This window comes from Danio rerio, chromosome 16 (assembly GCF_052040795.2).
Source record: "Danio rerio strain M-AB ecotype USA chromosome 16, GRCz13ab, whole genome shotgun sequence".
Classification (NCBI taxonomy): domain Eukaryota; kingdom Metazoa; phylum Chordata; class Actinopteri; order Cypriniformes; family Danionidae; genus Danio; species Danio rerio.
Genome location: NC_141036.1, coordinates 39,104,985 through 39,130,989, shown reverse-complemented (window position 1 = coordinate 39,130,989; position 26,005 = coordinate 39,104,985). Strand labels below are relative to the sequence as shown.

The window sequence follows — 26,005 nt, the reverse complement described above, 5'->3', positions numbered from 1 at the left end:
AACATAGATAAACAAGTTGAAAACAAAGGCTGTGTTTCTCTGCCAAGCGATCTGAAAATGTGTTTGATCTGAGGAGTGCTGAGGATGGGACATTAGTAGCCAGAAATGTCAAGCAAAAGAGAGGTGCCCTTGTGTCATTTGACTGGCGATCAATCCATGTAGCCATAAAAGCAAAAAATATATTGTCAACAGAAGCTGTCTACAAAGTAACCTTTAGAGATAAGCCTGACTTCGGTAAGGACAAAGTATAAAGAGGACAGAAAATGCATGCACGCTTTGCACTAAGATAATAGTGCATTAATGGAGGAATTAAAGATGCTGTTTGCACGTTTTTGACTTTTCTAAAACATAAAAATATTGTAATATGTTTGCAGATACTTAACAACCATGTTAAGCGGACATTCTTGTTTATCTGAAAAAAATGCTAAAGTCAGATAAACACATTTGAAAATGTGAGTTACATGCCTAAACGGCTGTCTTTGTTTTGGTTCTTTTAAACTGCCCGCTGACACTTTAGCCAATTATATTTCAGCACCCCGGGTTACATTGATGGAAGACTGCATATTTCATTTATTCATTCATGAAGGCTCTATGCATCCATGACCAAAATGCAACCTTTGGTGAACAATAGCAGCCTCTAAAATGTGAAATGGATTTGAAGTTCCACATGAGGTGGTTTTTAATTAGAAAATTATATAAATATTATGAATGTAGACATTAGGTGAGCAGGTTACATTGTAACCCCCTGTCCTAACAACACGGTAAGTAAAAACCCTAGTAGCAAAGAATTCTGGCCCAGATTTGGCAAAAAGCTGGGACATTCCAGGCATTCATCCGGCACTGGCATACAGCATGTGGGCCAACCATGGCCTGGGTTTGGTAGAGGTGGCACCGTCTATAATGCGGCACACAAGATTTGGGCCAGATGTAAAACGTAGTAGTGGGCCCAGATTTTTAAAATTGATTGTGGGCCACGTGAGTTTGGCCAGTCTTCTACCAATCAGGTCACTGAGAAAAAACAAGGCCCATAGTGTGCCTAAAGCGCAACGCTTCATAGGTTTATTAATTTCATTGCAATCGTGACACACCAACCTTACTGGCCCAGTTCAGGCCCAGTTATGAGTTATTAACTTGGCTGAGACTTGGCCCAGATATGGTCTGTGTTTGGCCCTTGTTTGGAAGCCAGATTTGGTCCAGTCATGTACCATAATTCACTGCGGCATGTGGCCCAAGCAAAACATGATTGTGTGGGCCAGAGCTGGGCCAGAGAAATTTTGCCATATGGGAAGGTTTGCAGTATAAACAATTTGTCTCTTTGCACCAGATGAAAAATGACAGAAATTGAAATACAGCCATTCAGAAGCACATAATAGTGCACTTACTGCACTCCAACAAAAGGGAAAAGTTATTAAACTTCTTTATTAACATTATTATATTTACATGTAAGATGCTGAATGATTGATACATGTTGGCTTGCATTGAGTTTCTCTGTTCAATTTTAAGATCTGAGGTAAACTATCTGCTGCTGCTTTCAGTAGTACGGCAATAAAAGTCACGTAAAATGGCATTCAAACTCACATTATTGGCTATTACTACTAAATAAAGCACATGAGGTGTACCCGAGTTGATCATTCATCTTGTTGTTCACCTCTGAGGAATAGAAGCATTTTCTAAAAAAGAAATTTCAAGTTTTAATTAGGACAAAAAAAATCCTTTTAGTATGGAAATATTTATGTTATAATATCGCGTGTCGTTGCTTTTATTTAGGAAACCAGCCTTCGAATCAAATCCGCCCTAAATCAGCCTTTAAGCTCGATAGACAGATGGACTCCTGTTGGTTTTGTCAATCTGGCAACTTGCGTTTGCGTGGACTCGTCAGAGTGGGAGTCGAGTAAAAATGTGTTCTGATAAAGGAGTGCAATACTGAGTTCAACCACTGGGTGTCAAACTTACATACTCCCCTTTAAAGTCTGTGTGAACCGGATGTTGCTGAGACTTTTATTTCAGTATACTGATGTACTTTCAACTGAAATGAAATATTGGGTAGGGGTGGGGCTTTCTTTTTGTACATAATTCCCTCATTGCAAAGTAATGGTAAGAATATTTAATGCTGAAGCTGCCAAACTATGTAATGACCTTGTTTAAATTAGCGTTTATTTTGTTTTGTTTTTAGGCTAGTGATATTTAAACTAATGTTCCCTTAAAAGTGATCTTTGATAATCAAAATTACACATTTGCACTTTTTACAGTAAAAATAATTTCATGTTTTTATGTTAAACAATGAATATGCAAATCTCCCTCTCCACCCAATCGCACCAGCTCAGACTACCTGCTCCACTTTCACTTGTGTTTAGTAAATGCTACACATTGGCAAATAATGTTAGATTAATTGAGCCATGAGCCTGAACCAGGTTCTGATTCTGAAAAGAAAGAGTAAATTGTACAGGGTGATTGTATCAGAATGGTTATTAAATTAATGTATTGCTGTCTACAACGTCTGACACATAATGGTAATTGATATCATTAGCCATTGGCTTGACTACATTATCAAACAGCTAATAATGTGTTGCTAATGGAACACAAACAGTGTTCCCATTTGCCACCTCAGGCTGCTTCCGTCTAAAAGTCAACATTATTAGGCATCTAGAAATTCAGTGGAGGCTATGAATCCAGCATGTTGATTGAACTGGTTATATGTTCACAGTTGGAGACAGGAGCAGAGTTTTAGACCTTCTACGATCTTTAGTAAAGTTTTAAAGAAGAAAATGTTCAGCAGTGGGGTTGACTGATGAATTTAAATTTTAAATATGGTTTAAATAAAAGCCAGCCATACATTTTAGTATTGTCATATAACTTTAGTTAATAGTAGCAACTTATGATGTGAAACTTTAAACATGTAAACAAAGTTTAGGTTTTTAAAAATCCCTTGATGTTTCCATGAAGTTAAATAAAGTTATTTTTGTTCTTAGAATGTTTAAAATGATCAGTTTTTAGACAATGTATTAATATTTTTTTATGTTTATAACAACATTGTTCAAAAATTTTCTTTTTTTTTTTGTCTCATGTTTTTTTTATGTTCTCAGATCGTTCTGTAAAACATTATTATAACTTTCCAACCACATTATATAATATTTCATCTGTTGAACAAAAAAAAAAAACTAGGACAAAATATTTTATACATACTGTATAAGACATGGACCTAGTATCCGTGACGTCACTCATGGGTTTCTGAAGAGCGCAAATGAAGCTATAAGTAGGTGTGCTAAGCGTTATTTTTATGATGTTTTGGGGACATTTTGAGGACAACATGAATTACTTATAAATACTTCAAATATAGTCTGTCAGCAAATGCAAAACTATTTAAGAAATCCAGACATCACACTGTATGACCACGCTTCAGATGACTGTTCTAGAGCCTACAGCTATCAATCTGTCAGATTCAGGAGTGCATTCATAAAATAATAAATGATAAATGATCTTAAATAAGGCAAATACTGTTTATAGATCTGGTACATATTAAGTATATAATTTCACTCACCTGGGAAATGGAGGCCACTTGAATGGTTTGTGAGTTCCCCAATTTCTGTTTAACGGAGAGAAGATTTCGACACTTTTCTAAACATAATAGTTTTTATAACTCATTTCTAATAACTGATTTATTTTATCTTTGCCATGATGACAGTAAATAATATTTTACAAGAGATTTTTCAAGACGCTTCTATCCAGCTTAAAGTGGCATTCAAAGGCTTAACTAGGTAAATTATTTTAAACAAAACAAATTTGGTTAAACTAAACAAAAAAAATAAGACTTTTTCCAGAAGAAAAATATTATCAGACATACTGTGCTCTGTTAAGTCCTTGCTCTGTTAAACATCATTTGGTAAATATTTTAAAAAGAAAAAAAGATTCAAAGGGGGCTAATAATTCTGACTTCAACAGTATATGCCGAGTTCAGCGACTAATTAGATGGGGTGATGTGAGGAATCACGTGAGGCTACCAGAAATACCTAGCTGTCACTCAAGTGGCCACACCCTTAATTATGCAGAATTAGTATAACTTAATAAAAAACAAATGAGTTATAAAAAATGTACCCCCAAACAATTGTCTCTGTCTCGAAGGGTAATATTAGCTATATACACCAAAATAGTTTGTTGTACCAGGCTGTAAACACCTTTTTTTCTACTGTAAATTTAGGTATTTTAACATTGGGTCAATAGAGATTTGCTCCATTATGGAGCCTGCCCTAGTGGATTTTTGATGAATTGCAGTTTTTAGTTACTTCCATATTAGCTGCACGAGGGAGAGTGGGATGTTGCCTCTTGATGTTACAGCATTCTTCTTTATTACACAGAAGAAAGAAACTCAAATAGGATGGAACAAATGGAGGATGACTACATGATGAAACAATTTTGATTTTTGGGTGAACTGTCCCTTTAACATCCATAGAACCTTTCTATTTCAGAGAAGATTTTTAGATCTTTAAAGCGTTCATCACACTAAGAAATTATTTGTTCTGTTTAGAACTGTTTTTGAGAAACCAAATATTGTTCATCTATGACACCTCTGTGAAAACCCTCTTTTGGCGGATTTTGTTTTTAAGTGTGAACACACGCATTTATCAGACTTTAGTTTTTCAGTCGTGCTGTTTGGTGTTGATTTAACATGACACCGTTTTTGCATCTTGTGGAGTTTTAATATCATTTACTTTTAAAACAAGCCTGGAAAAAAGTTGCATGTCACAATTAAGTATGGTAGGATTGCTTGGGTTTCCTGAGTTTGTCTTCCAAGATGCAGTTTGCTTCCTTCTCTTCACCTTGATGGATTCCTGCAGTGCTTCAGAGACCTGTAAGGAGGGCTGTTATTTTTTCTTCTTCTTTAAACTGCTGCTGAACCAGCATAAGAACTGATTTAAGTGTTTAAAAGACAGATGGTAATCTCTCTAGCTTTCTCTCTCTCTCCCTCTCAGTCTCTGTCCAGGCTCAGGCCAGTCTCTTCTTCCCGCTGCTTAAGATAAGTTGTACGCTAGTGATTTGTCTCTGTCTGTGGCACCTGCCTCATTATTCCTGCTGGATGTTACGGGACAGCTTAACCTATGCTGCTTGTCGACGAGAGCATTTGTCAACATTTAATAGCATCGTTCGCTGACACGCCTGCAATCTGTTTAGCCAAAAGCGGGGGAACGGCAATAGACGATGAGCCTGAACAAATGTCACGTACATCTTAATATCTGTAGGATAGCTTCATCAGTCATAGTCAGCGATTTATATATGAACAAACAACCAAGATAACCTCAGCGCAAAAAATGTTAACTGGTAGCTGAACTATTTTGGAAAAACTCTCTTAATAATGGAAGCTTGCTTTCATCTCAGATATAAATTAAAAATATATATTTTGTTCGTCAAACTGCAATCACAATCATTGTATCTTAAAATTGCTACCTAACAAATAAGACTTTGTATGCAAACAATGGCACTTTTTTAAATTCTGACTTTATTTAATATAATTCTTACTTCATGTAAGTTTATATATCATAACTGTTACTACATACTAAACCGTTTTTATATCATTTTGTTTTTAGATTCCACTGTTGTATTGTAGATATATACCTCACTTAGTGACCGTATATGATATTTTTCTTAAATGCAAGCCGGTATCTTTCAGCTTTTACAACGATACTGTATATTTTACTTTACTATAAAGATCCGTTCAAATTTACTATAATGTATACATTATAAATAAGTCAAATTAACCATGCAGTTTTTTGTAGTAGTGTTGTTACTCTCGTTTCGATAAACTGTTCATAGTGTTCCCTTATATTATATTATATTATATTAAATTATATTATATTATATTATATTATATTATATTATATTATATATTCTTTTATTTTCAGCTTATTCCCTTTATTAATTAGAGGTCGCCAAATGAACTGCCAACTTATTCAGCATGTTTTACGCAGCGGATGCCCTTTCAGTCGCAACCCAACACTGGAAAACACCCTCACAATCTTGCACACACTTGCACAGGCCAATTTAGCTTACTGTATTCAATTCACCTGTACGGCATGTCTTTGGACTAGAGGAAACCAGAGCACCCAGAGAAAACCCTCACGAACACAGGGAAAACTCCACAAATATTATATTATATTATATTATATTATATTATATTATATTATATTATATTATATTATATTATATTATATTATATTATATTATATTATATTATATTTATTAAATAGTATGGTAAAAAAATTCAGTTTACCAACTTTATTCATCAGAATAGCTATTAAAACGGAACAATTGTGACTTTTTATAAAGTTCAACTTTTCAAAGTTGTGACTTTATAGCTCACAATTTCATAACGCAAAAGCTGCAAATCAACCTATTTTTAATTGTTGTTTGATTTTTAAATCTCAATTTAAACTCTAAATCTCATAAGTTGTCTGTACTTTATTTCACAATTGTGACTTTGTCATAAATGTAAATCTCACAAATGCAGCTGCTAAACGGATAGTTCACCCAAAGATAAAAAAGTCACTCTTTATTTTATATTTCTATGTTGAACACAATGGAAGATATTTTAAAGAAAGCTGAAAGCCTGTAACCAGTTGGCTTTCATTGTAGAAAAAACAAATACTGTGGAAAACGATGTTTACAGGTTTCTGGCTTTCTTCACAATATCTTCTTTTGTGCCTTTTTTTTCAGAAGAAGAAAGAAACTCATAAAGGTTTAAAACAAATAACAGGTAATTGAATGTTGACAGAATTTTCATTTTTGGATGCTCTATTCCTTTAAACTCTCACAATGTCTATGTTTACATGGATGTCAGTAATCGAAATATTTGCCTTAATCTAAATAAGACAATAATATGATAAAGGTGTTTAGTTTATCAGATCATGCTTTTTGAATGTTCCTTTCATGATCCTGATTAACATCATTGTGTCACCCCGCTAACCACATTTCCTTCAGAGTTTCATGTAATTTCGGTTCTTTCATTTTTGATTTGTCGACTTTAAATGCAGTTTGGCACTTTCACTTGCATTCTGGAACATTTCATGCATGCCCTCTGTGACAAACGAGATTTTGGACACTGACTCAGTAGTGTCAAACAGTTTTGTGTGTGAATAGACCAGAGGTGGGCAAACTACGGCATGCGGGCCATATGCAGCCAGCTGAACACCTTCATCCGGCCTACGAGGGTTTTTTAAAATGCTGCTTCTGAGTATTGGTTTGGTTTCAGAATTAGTAAATTAATGATGCAAGTGAACGCCATTTTATGGCAGTATTGCAAGTGTTACAGTTAGCGCAACCAGTAGAATTAAAACACACTCTCGGATATTAAAATGCACTTGACTGTTAATGACTAAAAATAAGTCAGGCAAATAAAAAATTGTCTCTAAATGTCATGTGTTTAAGGAAGAATGGACAACAAAACCTTCTTCACCAATATGGGACAGAAAGCGGTATGTCTAATATGCCAAGAAAGTATTGCTGTTTTTAAAGACTACAACCTAAGTCTGCATTTTTCAAGCAAACATTCAAATTATTTGGGTCTACATACAGTATGTGTGTAAACAAACCTACTCAGTAATGAGCTACAACGAATCCCATTGCAGATCAAATTTAACAAACAGCTACTTGTCAGCTAGTCTGACGATTTCAACATCAAAGATCACTCCAGACCTTGACACCCTAGCGAAGAGAGGGGACCAGGCTTATTGTTCACATTAACACACTCATAATAACATGATTTGGAATAACAAAAACTAAAAAAACCTGGTTTCATCAAGTTTGATGATGATTGATCTGTATATTCTAAACGCAGTGCAAATTAGATTATCGTAAATTTGACTGAATAGTAAACTTTAAGTATTATTTTTATTGTGTTAATATGAGATTTTTTCTATTAGACAATATCCTTTATTCTCCATTGTAAAAATATTACTTTATTATATAATTTTATTATTTTAAGATGATTGTTAAGTAAATATAAATAGCAGTCCAAATTAATTTGAATTGTAAATTTGACTTAATAATAACTATTTTAAAAAAAAATCTGCTTTGTGTTACTGACATTTTTATGTCCGATATTACATGTTCCATGCATACTGCCACAAAATAAAAGTTATTTTTGGAAGGATTTGACATGTGGCCCTTCACATGGTTTGCAAAACTTGATGTGGCCCTCAGATCTAAAAAGTTTGCTCACCACTGGTATAGACTATATCCTTTATAAAATTCTACATGACGGTAATAGTTTGAATGCGGTGTTTACATGTCAGTACTCCACTTCAATAATGCGACTAAAATTGGCCTACTCCATTTCTTTTTTCAGTTTTTGTTTAGTTTCATTATGACTTTAGATGAATTAAGGTGATCAAAAATTGTTGTTTACATGGGAGACTTTTAATTTAGAGTATTGTCTTAATTGAATAAAATTTGATTATTGGTGTCCATGTAAACATACTCAATGTGACTACAAATTTATCTCTTACAAATATAACCATTTGTCAAAGTTATGCGTATCAGTATCACAACTCACGCTTGCTAATTAACACTAATTAAAACTTATCCTGCATTAAACTTTTACCAATTTTGTTGTTGACCAATGAGGTGGAAACAGACTTGTATTATTAACCAAAGTCTGGTATGGTGTGCTTTGAATAAATGAGCTCTCTTATAGCTGTGACCCTGTTGAATTCAAGCAACTTAGTAAATGTTTGCCCCAGTTGTTGCTTACCCCGCATTTTTCACTGTCCTATATCTCGTGGGCAATTAGGCAGATAAAAATCTCATAGTCTTACTTAGACAGAAACTTGAGAAGTGAATGAATGTCCTTGCAGGCTAGGATTGAAAAGGGGTCAGCCAGGCAAACCATGCCTACAGCATTCACAACATAGACAACTAGGCTAATCTGACTGCGCAAGCTTCAGGCAAGTGTTAATATTTATGACATATTTACTGATATTTTTTTTGCATGGAGAGAAGTTACTCTGAAGATCGTTTGTGTCCCCTTAAATCCCCTTCAAAGCAGACTTGGTTAAAGGCTATTATCTATTACTGTCATTAAGACTAATTACCTGCCACAAGGGCAAGTAAACACAGGATAAGTGAGATTAGACCTTGTTTGCACATCTGATGAGTCCTGACCATTCTCTTATTTCCAGACAACTGGACATAAAGTCAATGTTGATGTGATGGAATTGTGCATGTGGTCAAAACAGCATGATTGCTTCATCACAACTTTGATCACAAAGGGTTGTCCTGTGCATATGTCCTTAGTGGAAAGGAAAATCTGTAAAATGACGATCAATAAAAGCCATTACGTGGAGGCCCATGTGACAAATCCGTGGCGTGAGGCGGCATTAAATTGATTTCTTCACAACCAAGATGAATGGCAGAGATACAGGATTGAAATGTTTTACAATCCGTGTCAACATTTGAAACATTTGTATGTAGGAAATCGCAAGCGAGAAAGCTAAACAAAGACCACGTCCATCAGAGGGACTTTAAAACAAAATAAAACAGACGCCAGCTGAATCGTGACCGCACAATTTTTCTCTGCCTTTGTTTACGTGAGTGTTGCTGTTACTTGCATTTATCCATATTTCAGATTGTATTTTGTATCCTTAGAATGTTTTCATCTAAAATTGGTTGGGCCAATTTAGACCATTTACAGAGAAATTGCAACAGTGGCTGGAATAATTCGTGTTTTTGAATGCCACAGCATTTTCATTTGCCGGTGTTTAGAATAAGAAAGAATGCATTACTGTGAGTCATTCTTGAAGGCATTCGTGTTAATGGAGGAGAGTGTTGATGAGGCAGAACCTGCTCTATCAATCTGCACTATACTCTCATTTTCATAATCCATCATCGGAAAAAGGAAAGTTAAAGAAAGCAACCTTGCTGTTTGGAGATATGCAGGCATCTAGTGGTGTGGATGATACATTACACAAAACGGTAGCACTTTATAATAATACACACTACACTCTCAGAAATAAAGGGACAGGAGTTGTCAATGGGGCAGTACCTTTTCAAATGATACATATTTGTACCTGAAGGGTCCATAATGGTACTTCAAAGGTTTTTAGGTATATTTAGGTACTATTATGCACCTTTTAGGTACCATTGTGGACTCTCTGGGTACAAATATTTACCGTTTGAAAAGGTACTAGCCCAGTGACAACTCCTGTACCTTTATTTCTGAGAGTGTATGAATCATTCATTAAGCATTAGCAAATAGTTAATTTGTTATCTGTTAAGCATTAACTCTATATTAATAGATGTAAGCAGTTTTTAACTGCAGATACAAATGCTCTATTCTCGACTTATATTCACATGTATAATGTGCTTAATGATTGAATTTTCATACGCTGTAAATATTATTTTATTTTTATTATTTATTTTATTTATTTTTATAATTTTTTTTAATTTATATTATTTTTAGTCAATCATACTAGTGTGCCAATTACTTTTGTGTTACAGTCAGATACACCAATTCAAATAGTGTGTTGTATTAACATGGCTCAAAACCATGGAATAAAATCGCTCATAAATATTTTGTGCGTAAATAAAATTAACTTACATTATGTTCAATATCCTTGGCCCATTCTTAATTTTGATTTCGTAAAATGTACAACACAGTGAATATGGACCTCATTAAGTCTCAACCTATATTACAGCTCATGACGAACATTTCTCATAGAGGAAGTAACAAAATCTTTCCTGAGACGTTGTGTGGAAGCTCAAGTGCCCAGCAATTATTAATGCCTGTGACCGCGGTGACGTAATTTTGACAGTGGAGTATCACTGTTTGATTTGAACTCGTAATCAGGTTGTTGTGTCCATGGTCAAACTATTTTGTGTTTGTAAAGTTCACCCATCGTAAATTTATCTGTCATATACAAACAGACAAAGAAAATGTCATATCTGTGTCTGTTCTAAACGCAGGTTTTGGATTTGTACCCTCGTAAAATTACGAGTATGTTCCATTTTCCTGTACGATTTTATAATTACAGATGCATGAATTTTATTTACGCACGAAATATTTATGACAGCGATTTTATTCCATACTAAACAGGACAGAATAAACTTCGAAATCATGATTTTATGAAAGTAAAAATATTTATATCATAAGTCGACCTCAGAGAACAGTACAAATGTAAAAAATTCAATAAAATCATAACCCCTTTAAGCAAAGTAAAACAGCTTTTATTAGGCTACAGATGTGACTAGAGCTTTCATCTCATGCGAGTCTCTTAAAAAATGTTTAAAGCACAGTTTATTTATTGATGTCTAGAACTTACTCACGGCTAACATTTAATATTTGATCTTAGTTTGTTTAATCTCTACCTGTGGCGCTTCAGATCAGGAGTTTGCAAAGAGGCTCATTTCAAACACCTGCTTTGGTTGGATCTGTCTTTTCACTTTTTACCTCCATCTCTCTCTCTCTCTTCCTACAGCCATCTGCCAGAGAGAAAAAGAGGGCCCCATTTCCCTGGCAGTGCCTGTCAGGAGCCTCAAGGCCTTGCACCAGTCTCTGCTAGCGCATCTTTCTTGGCAAGCCTTCCCCCTTTCCATATGTCTGATTTGCAGGGCTGAGAAACTGCCACGGGAGGAAAGGTAAGAAAGAGCACGTCGGGGGGTGAGGAGAGACAAGCTGTTCCTCCGGTTTGCTTCAGATCACGAATAGATGGGGAGAAGTTGGGTCACGGTGCAAAAGTCTTTACTGGTGGGAATATGCTCAGATGTTCTCAGCAAGGACACTGTGGGATGACATCACTTAATTACTGAGATAAATATGAATAATTAAATGATAATTAGTGTTTATAGACAACTAAGTGAGATGTTTGTGGTTGTGTAACATGCTACTGGAATCAAAAGGTCAAGCTTTGGATCTTTATTAAGATTATCAGCTATTTAAATATGAGCCAAAGATGAAAATACCTTTTAAAGCAATTGCAAAAGTGATAATAGTACAGCTATAAGTATTGATCACCATTTTTCTCAGTAAAACATATTTCTAAATGTGCTGTTGACTTGAAATTTTCACCAGATATTGATAACAACCAAAACAATCCATTTAAGCAAAGAAAACAATATTAATTAGTTTATGAATTAGACGTGTAATAAAATGGAAAAAGCATTGAACACATGAAGAAAGGGAGGTGTAGAAAAGCAGTGAAAGCCCAGACAGACCAATTGAAAATGCAAAATTAAGATCAGATTTAATAGACAAGACCTACAGAACCATCAAGATTTTTACACTCTGTTGAAGGCTGCCATCTCACAAAAAAAGTATTTATATAAAGTATTAAATACGTTTCAGTAGTTCAGTACTTTCTCCTTGTGTCATTACGCTGTTGTTACACAGAACAATTTTTTTTTTTTTCAGATTTTTTTGTTTTGTTTTATTTATATGTTTCTATTGTTTGGGTTCAATTCCATATAAAAAAAGCTCCTTAAACTATTTTTCCCAGAAAAAAATATGACGTGTTCAATAGTTTTTCCCCCACTGTATATTTATTCAGCAGTCTACTGAGAACTCTAATCCTGTCTAAATGTGAAAGTCTGAGATTGTCGAAACTGAATTTTCTTTAAATACTTTTTCTTGTTTGTTTTGGTTAACATGAAGTGCCATACAATCTCTTGCTAGTGTGTCAGTATTCAAGTTTCTTTGTATACATAATGTATGTACAGTACACTGCAAAAAAAAAAAAAAGTTTAGTTTTTATTTTATTTTATTTTACTTTTTTTCTGCAGTTAAAAATGGCTGTTAAATTACAGAAACTTACTATAAAATAACAGATGTTAAATCATAGAAATTTCCTTAAATTTTAATTTCCTGTAAGTTTCTTAGATTTAACATTTGTTATTTTACAGAACATTTCTGTATTTAATGTTTGTTATGTTACAGTAAACTTCTGTAATTTAATAGCCGTTATTTTATGCTTTTTTTTTCGGCACCCCAGCCACCAAAAAAATAAAACATAAAATAATGGATTTTTTTTTACGGTGTAGATCTGTTAGGTACCCTGCAAAGAAATGGAAAAGAAATGAAATTAACAATAAGATCCAAATCATTAAAACTGTAAAGGCTATAGAAATATCAGCGTCAACTAAGACACCTTCATTTCTGCAATTGATTAAGTGTAAATTATATAATTTAAAACATTTTTATTTCAATTGGTTTATTCTAAGAAAATTATGATATTTATAAGTCATACAAAAAAATCATGTTAAATTGAAAGACACTGAATAAGTTAGAATGTGGGGCGAAGCAGTGGCACAGTAGGTAGTGCTGTCGCCTCACAGCAAGAAGGTCGCTGGTTCGAACCTCGGCTCAGTTGGCGTTTCTGTGTGGAGTTTGCATGTTCTCCCTGCGTCCGCGTCGGTTTCCTCCGAGTGCCTAGGTTTCCCCCATAGTCCAAAGACAAGCTGTACAGGTGAATTAGGTAGGCTAAATTGTCCGTAGTGTATGTATGTTTATGTGTGTAAGTGTATGTGTAGATGTTTCCCAGAGATGGGTTGCGGTTGGAAGGGCATCTGCTGCGTAAAAACATGCTGGATAAGTTGGCGGTTCATTCAGCTGTGGCGACCCCGGATTAATAAAAGGACTAAGCCGACAAGAAAATGAATGAATGAATAAATGAATGAATGAATGAAGTTAGAAAGTTTCTAATATGCTTAATATAGTTTACAACATCTGTACATGTTGTGTTGCAAAAAAAACACATTTTGTTATGCTATAAACACAGACACTCTTACTTCAGTAAAATACAAAGAGATCTTAGTCCTTTCAGAATCCATACATGAAATTGGAACTGCCGACACAAATTGTTAGCCGCTAGCTCTCTGCAACTCTAACACTGTTGCCCACTGAAGCTAAGCAGGGCTGCGCCCGATTGGTACCTGGATGGGAGCCCATATGGGAAAGCATGGTAGCTGCTGGATGTGGTGTTCGTGAGACGAGCAGTATATTGATGCCCCAGTATATTGACAGGGACTCTATGCTGCTTAGTGAGTGTAGTATTTTGGACTAGACTTTAAACTGAGGTTCTTTCCGTTTAACAACGTTAAAACTTTATATCTGGATGAGGAGATTTCCCCCAAAAAATGTGCAAAGTGCTTTGAGTGTCCAGAAAAGCGCTATATAAATGTAAGGAATTCTTATTATTATAACTCAAATGTCAACTTGTAAACTAGACCTGTTTAAATACAACTGAAGAAAAATTTTTACTATCTACTCACAGTTTGCAGTACAGGTTACTGTATCATTTCAAGTTTCCATGCTTTCTATTTTCTTTCTAATCTGCCGTAAAATACTCAAAAAATATTGCAGGATCAGTCAAGTGTTTATGCAAATATGTGCTACTGTGATGTCAAAAGCTACTTTGTATCTAGACAAACCACATTTGCAGCTTGATCAACACATGTTTTATTTTTTCATTTGTATTGTTTTATAATGTGGACATTTTAAACTTAGGATATTTAAATATTACAAAGACATTTATATCTCAAAAGATTAAGCCAAATTTAATTTTTCATGTCATGACCCCTTTAATTTAATATTTATACCAAGGAATTATCAGGTATACTGGTACCAATTTGGGGACATGTAACCTTACATTGTCAAACATAACAAATGTTTTTCTTTACGTTCTGTAACTTTCATGGTGCCAGATACACACACGACTCATTGAAAACTCTCTTGAATTCCTCAGTGTTATCATCAGTAAGTCTGAACTCCTTATCGCCCTCTGCCAGTCTTCAGTAAATATTTACAGTCAGGCTCGCTGGACTTGAGGAATACCAACACAAATCCGAGTCCCTTTAAACAGCATCGGAGGAGTGTGAAGCAAGCCGTCAAGTCTACTTTAACACGACGCTGATTAATACTACAAATATTCCCTCTAGCAGATTCTGCAGCCCCTTGTAATGAGTTTATTTAGGCTTGAGTGAACTGAAAGCCAATCACAGCAGCATGCAGAGCTTTCAGATTGGTTGTCTGCATTCAGCGCTTTCATCTAGAACAAATGAATAAAATTGGCTTTTAGTGTGGAAAAGCGTAGTGGAAAATGTACCCTGCTAATTGCAATTTAGAGGGCTCTTGAGAGATATAAATCGTAAAAGTTGAAGATAGAGAGTCTTTTTTTTTTTTTTACTCTAACGCCACATGAACATTCAGGACACAAACAACATAAGCTAAATTTTCAGCTTACAACAAAATCACATGTTTTTATTTATATTAGAAGCAACACTTGTATTAGAAATACTGTAGGCAAAATCAATAGAAAGCTTAAGTTTCTCTAATAGACAGCATGAATAGCAGGAAGCCTTTTAACCTGACAAAATAATAACCATCCCAGTTAAACTAGTTTTAAAAAGGTTTAATAATTGTTTAATAAGCTAAGGAATGAAAATAAACAGCTTTGCTGGAACAAGTACATATTGCACAAACTAACTGAATACACATCATTTTAAACATGTTTAAAGTGAGAGTGAAGCCCTTAGTCAAGATTACTTTATTTTGTACATTGGTTTCCACTTGAAATAAAATGAAACTGTATTAAACAAATTCTACTAATGCAACCATTTAGAAGTAAAGGGCATGTTTTACTTTAGCTTTTAGAGCAAGGGTGCTGCCATCTTAAAATATCCTTATGTTTCAGGTCACAGGGTTGGTTCCGTTCCCTGACCGGAACAGATACAGTGGAAGTAAAGAACTGAACACAGAGATAGGACAGCCGAAATGAACCTAACGCGTGAAGTTGTGGGCTAGGATCGCAGAGCTGGTGCAAATACAAGCATCAAATTTGTGACTAATATATATATATATATACAGTTGAAGTCACAATTATTAGCCACTCTTTTTTTTTTACTTTTAAAATATTTCCCTAATGATGTTTAACAGAGCAAGGAAATGTTCCTTATTTGTTTTATTTAGGCTAGAATAAAAGCAGTTTTTAATTTTTTTTAAAGCTATTTTAAGGTCAAAATTATTAGCCCCTTTAAGCTATACTTTTTTTCCATAGTCTGCAGAACAACCCATCGTTAAGCAATAACCCTACTAATTATGCTAATTACCCCAACTTACCTTGTTAAGCCTTTAAATGTCACTTTAAGCTGTATAGAAGTGTCTAATTTCTAGTACAATATTATGTACTGTCATCATGGCAAAGATAAATTAAATCAGTTATTAGAGATGAGTTACTAAAACTAATATGTTCAGAAAATATCTACATTAAACAGAAATTGAGGAAAAAACATAAACGGGGGGCTTTATATAATTTGAACTTAAACAAAGACATGGCAGTCCAGAGTGGCTCCACCCACTTTTTAAAACCAGCCAATAGCATTTTGTGTTTATCTGCCAGTGATAGTGTTTGAGGTCAAGTGCATATAGCAATAGTGTCTTGAAAGGGGCAGAACATGTCAGATGAAGAGAATTCAATTGGTTAGAAGATTTGAAGAGAAAAATCTGAGGAAACATCAAGAAAAATGTTTAGGCGGAACTCACAAGCTGCAAAAAAAGGCAACATGGTGGCTCAATGGTTAGCACTGTCACCTCGCAGCAAGAAGGTCGCTTATTTGAGTCCCAGCTGGGTCAGTTGGCATTTTTGTATGGAGTTTGCATGTTCCTCCCCCTGTTGCCATGGGTTTCCTCTGGGTGCTCCGGTTCCCCCCACAGTCCAAAGACATGCGCTATAGGTGAATTGAATAAACTAAATTGGTCATAGTGCATAAGTGTGAATGAGTGTGTATGGATGTTTTCCAGTACTGGGTTGCAGCTGGAAGGCCATCCGCTATGTAAAACATATGCTGAAAAAGTTGGCGGTTCATTCCGCTGTGGCAATCCCTGATGAATGAGACTGAGCCAAAGGAAAATTACTGAAAGAATGAACTGAAGGCTGTGGATGATTATATTTCTTAATATAAGTTTTGTCACTGTTTAGAAGCAAAGTTTTTAGATATCAATAAGACTAACAACTACAAAACTTTATTTAGATTTCACAGGGATTTTAAATATCAGTCAAGCTCAACTGGTGACACTAGAAGAGATTTAATTATCATTTGGGAATTAATTGATTCATTATTTGGCATATTTAACCATGAAACCAAGGATTTTTTTAGTTCTCCTCTTGATTTATTCTCCACAGTAAAGATGTTCAACTCTTGCTCAGCCCATCTCTCCTGTCAATCCAAAGAGTTGCTTTTAAACTTCACCAGCCTGAACCCTCACTCTTCTTGTTTTGTCAGACAGTTTCATTTAGATTTTGTCAAGATACATTCAGCACATAATGTGCTTTGTTTTCCAGAGACTCCCCTCACCTCCCCTTCCCGATAATATCAGGTAATGGGAGAATTTAGTGTTCTCGAGAGGTTCATTGATGAGAGCACATTTTACTCTGTATGAAACCACTATTGTTACTGTTTTTCACAGTCATTAACCTGATTTACAGTACTTTTTGACTATCATAACAGTCCACTTCACATGCTACGAAATTGAATCACTTGAAAGGCTGGAACGCTGTGAATTCACAGGAAACAAGCTCGCATCCATTAAATTAACTTGCCCTCATTTAGTTTCGGAGCCCACTGAGTGAGGACCGCAGGAAAGCACATTTGTGATTTCCTCATTCCTGTTTGTTATCATTTAAAATGTCTCATCCCCGCTGCAGCAGAGTGCATCATAATGAAGATTTGAGAGTTTAGGGATACTCTGTCCTGCTGTTGAGAGTGTACATTCCCTATGGACGGAGTTCGGATAAGGTGTAATGTGTATTAAAATTGTTCAGTCATGGCTCCTTTTGCTCTAGGTATTTAAAGGGGCCATGATATTAAAGAAATCTAAATTGTCTTGATATTTTTTTTGATAAATATAATATAAGTTTGGACCATAGCCTAGGCAAGGCAAGTTTATTTATATAGCACATGTACAATGGTAATTCACAGTGCTTTACATAAACAGAAATAAAAGAGACAAGTATAAGAAACTAAAAACAATTAATAAAAATGATTAAAAACATGTCAAAATGTGTTAAAACAGGTTTTAAAGTAATGAAAAAGAAAATAAAGAAATAATAGTGTGATCTGTCAGACGTGGCACACTGCTCATTCTGTAAAGGCACAGCTAAACAGACGTATTTTCAGTCTTGATTTGAATGTGCCTAATATTGGAGCACATCTGATCATTTCTGGAAGCTGATTCCAGCAGCGGGGGGCGTAATAGCTGGAGGCCGATTCACCCTGCTTTGACTGAACTCTTGTAATTTCTAATTTACTTGATCCTAATGATCAGGGTGATTTGTTAGGTTCGTATTCAGTGAGCATATATGTAATATGGTGAGGTCCTAGGCCATTTAGTGATTTATAGACAAGTAGTAATACTTTAAAATCTATTCTGACTCTAACTGGGAGCCAGTGTAAAGACCTGAGGACAGGTGCTCTGATTTTTTTGGTTCTGGTCAGAATCCTGGCAGCAGAGTTCTAGATGAGCTGCAATTCATCTGTCTTTTTGGGAAGGCCAGTGAGGAGGCCCTTACAATAATCCTCCCTGCTGCTGATAAAAGCATGAACAAGTTTCTTTAAGTCCTCAATGGAAATAAATCATCTAATTCTTGCGATGTTTTTGAGATGATAGTATGCTGATTTACTTACTGCTTCAAAATGACTACTTTAACACCAAGATTCTTGACTTTATTTTTGTTGTTGATAAACATCTTCATAAATAAAGTATTTATACAAGCTCCAAAATGGTTCATTTGGAAACAAAGGTGCATGTGACATCACAAAGACACATCTATTTGCATATTTTAACATCTGTCCAGGGACAACGGGTGAAAAATAGTGTTCTGGTGCTAAATAATGTACACTGTCCCTACCAAATAAACAAATAAATAAAAATATATATCACTGACACACATTGTATCACAAATACAACCAATCTCTGACACAGTTTAAAGTCCATATAATCATATGCAAACAGATAAGAATCACTGGCATCTCCACCTGGTATTATCGCGCATTCGTATCCATATCTCTTATGCCTACCTGTGTTCAAATTTCACTCCAGATCCTCTCTTATTTATGTGCAGTTGTGCTCACATATACTTGTATACTTATAGTTAAGCTGTGATGTGAATATACAAAATAGATCAATTTAAGCATTATCTTGAATTAATTCTGCAATCTTTTTCTCATTTTATTGTGAATGGGACATAACTGAAAACAAGCATAGGAGGTTGTTTTAGAGGAGTTTTAGATTTTAGGAGTTTTAGATTTTACCACATTCTCACCCTGTTATTTACTTGTTTATTTTATTTTTTGGAGTTTGTTTTTGTCTTACCTGCTTTCTGGAATCTTTCTTCATCAGACTGCAGCCCTGTCATCACAGTCAACTCTGCCCTGCGTATATAATTCTCCCAGGGACTCGGCGAGCCACTGGACAAACTGGTAACAGCAAAAAAGCCATCCACATAGAGGTAAGCGGTCAGCTGGTATTTAAGTATGAAAAGGAATGGCGTCATACCACCCTGTAACGTTCGTTTTAATGATGCTGTGCAGTCATGCGTAGCTCTGGCTACATAATTCGCATTCTCCAGAAATGTATATAGGGCTATGTTTTCTGAATGAGCCTATGTTGGTTTATCTATACTTTTAATGTTATAGGACTTTGCTAAAAATATATAGTTATTGTTATAGTCATCATACTAGATTTGAAAAATGATTTTGCAGATTTTCTTTATGGCACAGTACTTATTGTTTAGTTGGTGCTGCTGTTGTTAGCTGAGTTGTAATTATTTTGTTTTGTCAGAGTCAGTCAGAGGATTGCTGTTTTATGAATATTTTATGAATGTTTTATGAATTTTTTTTGTTCATAGTCTGATACTCAAATTGCCATGGTGTACAGTCTCTATAGTGCGTTTGCCTCCAACCATAAGCTCTTGCATTGATTATGTCACTGTCAGTATCACAGAAATTTGTGCATACATATGTATACATGTTTTGACAGATAGTGAGATATTAATAGGCCATGCTATTCTTCATGTCAGCACAATTCAGTGTTGCAGAAACTGTATAGCCACCAGTTTTGTTTTGTTTTTTTCTCAAGCAAGAGCTAAACCTGTATTCTAGCAAATGTGAGAACCATATCAGCACATTAAGAATTCACTAAAATGTCCCAGATGTCTTGTTATAACACGCATTTTCATCATTTAGAATAATAAATACTTATCATTGCAAATATTGTACTTCAGATTTGTAAAAATGTTTTTCTAGTTTATGTATTTGTATTTGACTTGTTCTGGATAGCTTAAATATACTTAAATAAATAGTTTCTTTCTGTCATGAGCTAATATTTGTCTTCTGTTATGCAAAAAAGGACTTTTATAAGGGGTTGAAACACAGCTTTGTTTATATTAATAGCTTATAATGGTAAAAACTGATTAATTAAATTTTTTAGAATCACACTTCATAAAAACATTCTGCAGAAAAAAAACTTTGATTGACATTTTCCCTATATACATATCATCAGATGTGGAAAAGCCCCTTTAGTGATGATTTCTCACTCTCATTAGCTTAGAACATTAGTTTTTGTTCCTAAATCTGCCACTATCCTTGTAGCGCCGCCCTCTTTTAAAAAAAAGCTAAATCTCATTTGAATTTAAAGTGACGGTCACCGAATTGGATTGAATTAGAATTAAAGTCTAAAAGTGGCAGTTTCTAAGAGTTTAAAACATTATTTGTGTGGTATTTTGAGCTGAAACATCACACACACACTCTAGGGCTGGGGTGTCCAAACTCTGTCCTGGAGGGCCGGTGTCCTGAATTGAGTTTGGCTCCAACTTGCTCAAACACACCAGCCAGGAAGTTTTTAGTATATCTATCAAGAGCTTAATTAACTGGTTAAAGTGTGTTTGATTAGGGTTGGAGCTAAACTCTCCAGGACTGAGTTTGGACACCCCTGCTCCAGGGACATCAGACACTTATTTTACATCTTGTGAAAAGGGGCGTGATAGGCCATGTTTAATCTCAAACAAAATGAAATGTTTGAAACATTTATAGTGTTTTAATTAGAATTTTTGTCGTCTGTTTACAATTCATTTTAAAAACAAATACGTACTGTATTGAACACCTCACTATTTTTTCTCAGAAAACTAATTTCTAAAGGTGATGTTGACTTGAATTTTTCACCGGATGTTGCAAACAACCAAAGAAATCTATATATGTAAAGAAAACAAATCAAATTAGTTTATAAATTAAGTTATGTGTAATAAAATGAAATGATGCAGGGAAAAAACACATGAACATATGAAGAAAGGAAGGTGTAGAAAAGCAGTGAAAGCCCAAACAGCAGCTGGAATCTCCCGGTAGTTATTTAGCAACCCTCTGCCCTTTGTCATTGTAAATTAATATTAGCTGCTTCAGTCCATCTTAATTTCAGCAAGACAATGGTCCAAAACACAGCCAAGGAAACTCTCAAATGCTTACAGAGAAAGAAAATCAAGCTGGCCCATCAGCCAATCACCTGACTTTAATCCAGTTCATTCAATTCATTCATTTTCTTGTCAGCTTAGTCCCTTTATTAACCCGGGGTCGCATTAGCAGAATGAACTGCCAACTTATCCAGCACATTTTTACGCAGTGGATGCCCTTCCAGCCGCAACCCATCTCTGGGAAATATCCACATACACATTCACATACACACTCATACACTATGGACAATTTAGCCTACCCAATTGACCTGTACCACATGTCTTTGGACTGTGGGGGAAACCGGAGCACCCGGAGGAAACCCACACGAACGCAGGGAGAACATGCAAACTCCACACAGAAACGCCAACTGAGCCGAGGATCGAATCAGCGACCTTCTTGCTGTGAGACGACAGCACTACCCTCTGAGCCACTGCGTCAACACTTTAATTCAATGTAAAATACAAATTAAAGATCAAATTTGATTGACGAAACCCACAGAACCATAAAGATTTTTACATTCTGTTAAAGTCTGTAAAAAACTCACACCTGAGCAATTCATATGACTTCATTCTTCATATGAGAGGCGTCTGCCATCATCAAAAAAAAACCTTTTATATAAGGTATTAAATAAGTTTCAGTTCAGTACTGTCCTTGTGTCATTTAATTTTTCAGACTTTGTTTTTTAATGTTTGTTTTGTTTAAGTTTTTACCCAAATCTGGTTCAATTCCATGTCAACAGCTCCTTTAGAAATATTATCCCAGAAAAAAATAACATGATGTGTTCAATGCTTATTTTCCCCCGCCGTAATGAAATTACTTTCTGGTTTTTGTAAATCATTTTCATGTAAGCAGGCCCTAAATCACAAAGAAAGTACCCATGTTTTATGAAGTGCTTTGTTTCCTGACTGTTACTGAAAGCCTCCTAGATGAATGAACAGAAATCTATAAACCTTCTGTACACAGAAACGAACTCTGGCTCACGTTCTAATCTGTTTTGACGACTAACTAAACAAAACCCCATTAAAAAAGCATCTCAACAAAATTGGACCTTCAAGAATCATAAGGACAAGCCTTTGAGGTCACTTAAGCAATATTACACAAGCATGTCTGCTGGGATTTCAGATATTAAATATCAGAACTCTAGGAATGGCACTCTGCCAATCAAATTAGAGCAGCCAGCAACCACAATAAAAAGAAATCACAAAAAAAGCAGTCTGAAAAGACCCCTTTTAAAAAATCTTTTGATTATTAACACAAGAAAAGGTGACAGTAAGACAATTCATTTTTCTCTTTTGTGTCTGGCTGTTTGGTGGTTTCAGATATTTGAGATCCGGCTCTCATCGTTCCCATGATAAATTAGCCTGATGTGATGGCAGGGTTGTTTACAGTATGTGGGATAGCCAAAAAATGGCACTGAAGAGCTCAAACCAAAAAATGATAAGTGCAGTCTGTGTTGTGAAAAGGTACTTTGGCGGGTCTGTTTACTCTGTTTTCTCCGCATTTGGTTTTTTACGAGAGCACAATTTTAAGCAGTTACGAGTGTCTTTTTTTGCAATCTGTGCCATCTCATCAAAATGAATGAGATCTAGTGCATGTGTGGGCCATGTAAACGCAGATGAAACAGCCTGCAATGTGCCATGAGCCTTAAAATCAGATATCAGTTCATGTCAGTTTACCTCAGAGCACTTCTTCCATGAACTTACCTCAGAAATGGGTGATTACATGAGGCCATGCATAAATAAAGATGACCCGAGAGCAAAAGACGCCCGAGGTTCTGTTTAGTATGGTAATTCTCTAAATCCTCCTGCAATCCCCTTTCCAAATCTATTGGTTTCATTTAAGTTCACCCTAAAAATGTAATGCTATGTATTTTAATGTCGCTCTCAAAATTGGCAAATATATCTTCGGTGGGCTGGTGTCCTACTTTCTAAGTGCTTTAATTAATCTTGAGTTAAAGGCGAGACAGTTTCGCATTTTGGTGCTTTGGGGTGGGCAGAGACGGGGTTCGAATTTAGTTTCTTTGAATCTGATGATAATAATATACCTCTCCACAGTCTCTGGAGGTTTGGAATATTTGATTAGAAAATGGATATGTTCTTGCTGTCGTCCCATTAATCTAATTGTCTCTATTTTTTGGCTGTGAGATATTGGACCCGCTTTCTGGGATGTCCTCAGTAATCTGAAATGCCTTTGTAATAATCAATGACTAAGCGCTGAGTAATGACTAAATGGAAAATTCTGGCTTAGATCATGACTGATGATTTTACATAATAAGCAGATAACCATTTGAAATGATAAAAGTTGGCAACAGTATGTTTTTAAGGTTTTAGTCGGCTATTATCAGTGTTGGGTAAGTTACTTAAAAAATTACTGACTAGTTAATTTAAAATTACTGACTAATACTGGAAAATTGTAAACTGATTACATTGCTAATTACTTCATGTAAAAAGTAATCAGATTACTAATTACTTTACTTTGAAGTTACTTTTTTAACATATAAAATATACCTATAAAAATATAAAATATACAGCAGCTCTTTCAGTAATTTAATATTCACTGAAACACATTAAAATAGGTTGTTCACAGCAGCTTGACATATTCAAAAGACTTAAAGAGTTCACTCAAAACTTAAAATTCTCTCATCATTCACTTGTTTCAAACCTGTTTGTCTTTTTGTTAACACAAAAAAGAAAACTGGATACCTGTAACCATTGTCCACGGATATCCAGTATGAAAAAGCACTGCAGTGTTTTGGTGTTCTGTGTTTGTCTGAGACAATTAGTCTACCTAAATGTGTATACTCCAAAGTATAAGGCTGATCAGTCAGTTTTTGTTGCATGACTTGCTGTTTTCAACTGTGCCTGGGAAATGCGAGCATGCGCAATATGCACTCCCAATATGCGTGCGTGCAAAAGACATGATATGTGAACTGCCCCATTAGCAGCTACACTTCTCTTCACATTCAGAAGAAATCTTCACTTCCGACGCTGCACAAATTTTTTTTTAATTTAGCCTGGTTAGGCGGAGTTGGGCCGCTGGGTTTTTAGGCACCAGTGTCCTCCAAGTATTGTCATAGAATGCTTTCTATTCAAGTGCTTATACAAGTTGCTTTTCAAATTAAAAGCCATCAATAGATCTTTAGAGACTGGACATAGACGGCATTTCACAGCAGTATTTTTGTTTTTACACTACTGAAATCAAAGTAAGGTCTGCATTACCACACGAAGAAGCAACTACTCTTAAACACAGCAGCTATTTTAGCTCCAGTAATTTAAAAGTGCATGCTTATTAACTGACATTGCAGCAGAAATGTGATATAAAAGAAGCATCCTTTTCCTCCAAAAACAATATTTGTAATGCAATTACATTGACTTTAGTAACTGTAATCAAATTACACAAATTTAAAATGTAATTCGTTACATTACTGCATTCCCCAAAAATGTAACCAGAATACAGTAACACATTACTATGGAACACGTTACACCCAAGTCTGACTATTATATTTGCTAAATCAGAAAATGGACCTGTTTACTTAGCACTGTTTTCAACTAAAAAGTTTTTTATTCATTTTCAAAACATTATACTTTTAAAAACTATATAAACTATATATATATATATATATATATATATATATATATATATATATATATATATATATATATATATATATATATATATATATATTTAAATAGGTTATTTGTCTTTAGGGTGATAAATTATGTCTTATCCACAGTACCAGATAGAAGAATATGAAAATTTGACCACGAAGCATTCAATGACAGCTATTTTTGTGTTATTTACAGTATTTTAGAATTTTTAGGAATGCAATACTTACTTTCTCTGGTAATTAGGCTGGCTTGTGTAGCAAGCCAGACTACTGTTATCCTATTAAACTTATTAGGCTGGCTTGTGTAGCAAGCCAGACTACTGTTATCCTATTAAACTTATTATTATATTTATTATTCTTCTTCTGAGACTAAAAATTAAACTCTATCTCGTCCTAGGCCATTCAAGCTATGACCATCAAACTCGGGTCAGACCTCCGAACTATTCTGACTCGAGTTGCTATATCCTTTCCGACTGATCCGACTTTCGGTTTTCCGAAAAACGTCCCGGGACCGTCGGAAAAATCCCATAGACGTAACATTGGATCAAACTTTGTGACCTCATAACTCCGCATCAGAATGTCACACAGACTTCTAACTGGGCTCATTTAACTCAGACTATCAAACTGCCAATGACTGACCACCTTTAAACTTTCTGGCCACGCCCTAGCAACCACTTTTGTACCCTAGAAACCGTCCCATAGACTTCCATTGCAAAATACTCTCATTGACTTTACATGGGATCAAACTTTGTGAGCTCATAACTCTGCATCAGACTGTCCTACAGACTAATGATTGAGCTCATTTAACTCAGTCTAGCCAGCAGCCAATCACTGATGGCCTTTTAACTATCTAGCCACACCCTAACAACCAGATACTGCACCCTAGCAACTGTCCCATAGACTGCCATTAAAGAGGTTCAG

At 35.1% G+C, this 26,005-nt stretch overlaps 1 long non-coding RNA gene across 4 annotated transcripts in view; it reads left to right on the top strand.

The window, feature by feature from the left end:
• The window catches only part of LOC147833395 (uncharacterized), a 387,839-nt gene that overhangs the window by 277,493 nt on the left and 84,341 nt on the right, over positions 1 to 26,005 (top strand). For all 4 annotated transcript variants that reach the window (XR_015511687.1, XR_015511685.1, XR_015511682.1 and 1 more), the window contains 2 exons: positions 11,463 to 11,622; positions 19,376 to 19,484. This is a non-coding gene — a long non-coding RNA (uncharacterized LOC147833395). The remainder of the gene's footprint in view (positions 1 to 11,462; positions 11,623 to 19,375; positions 19,485 to 26,005) is intronic.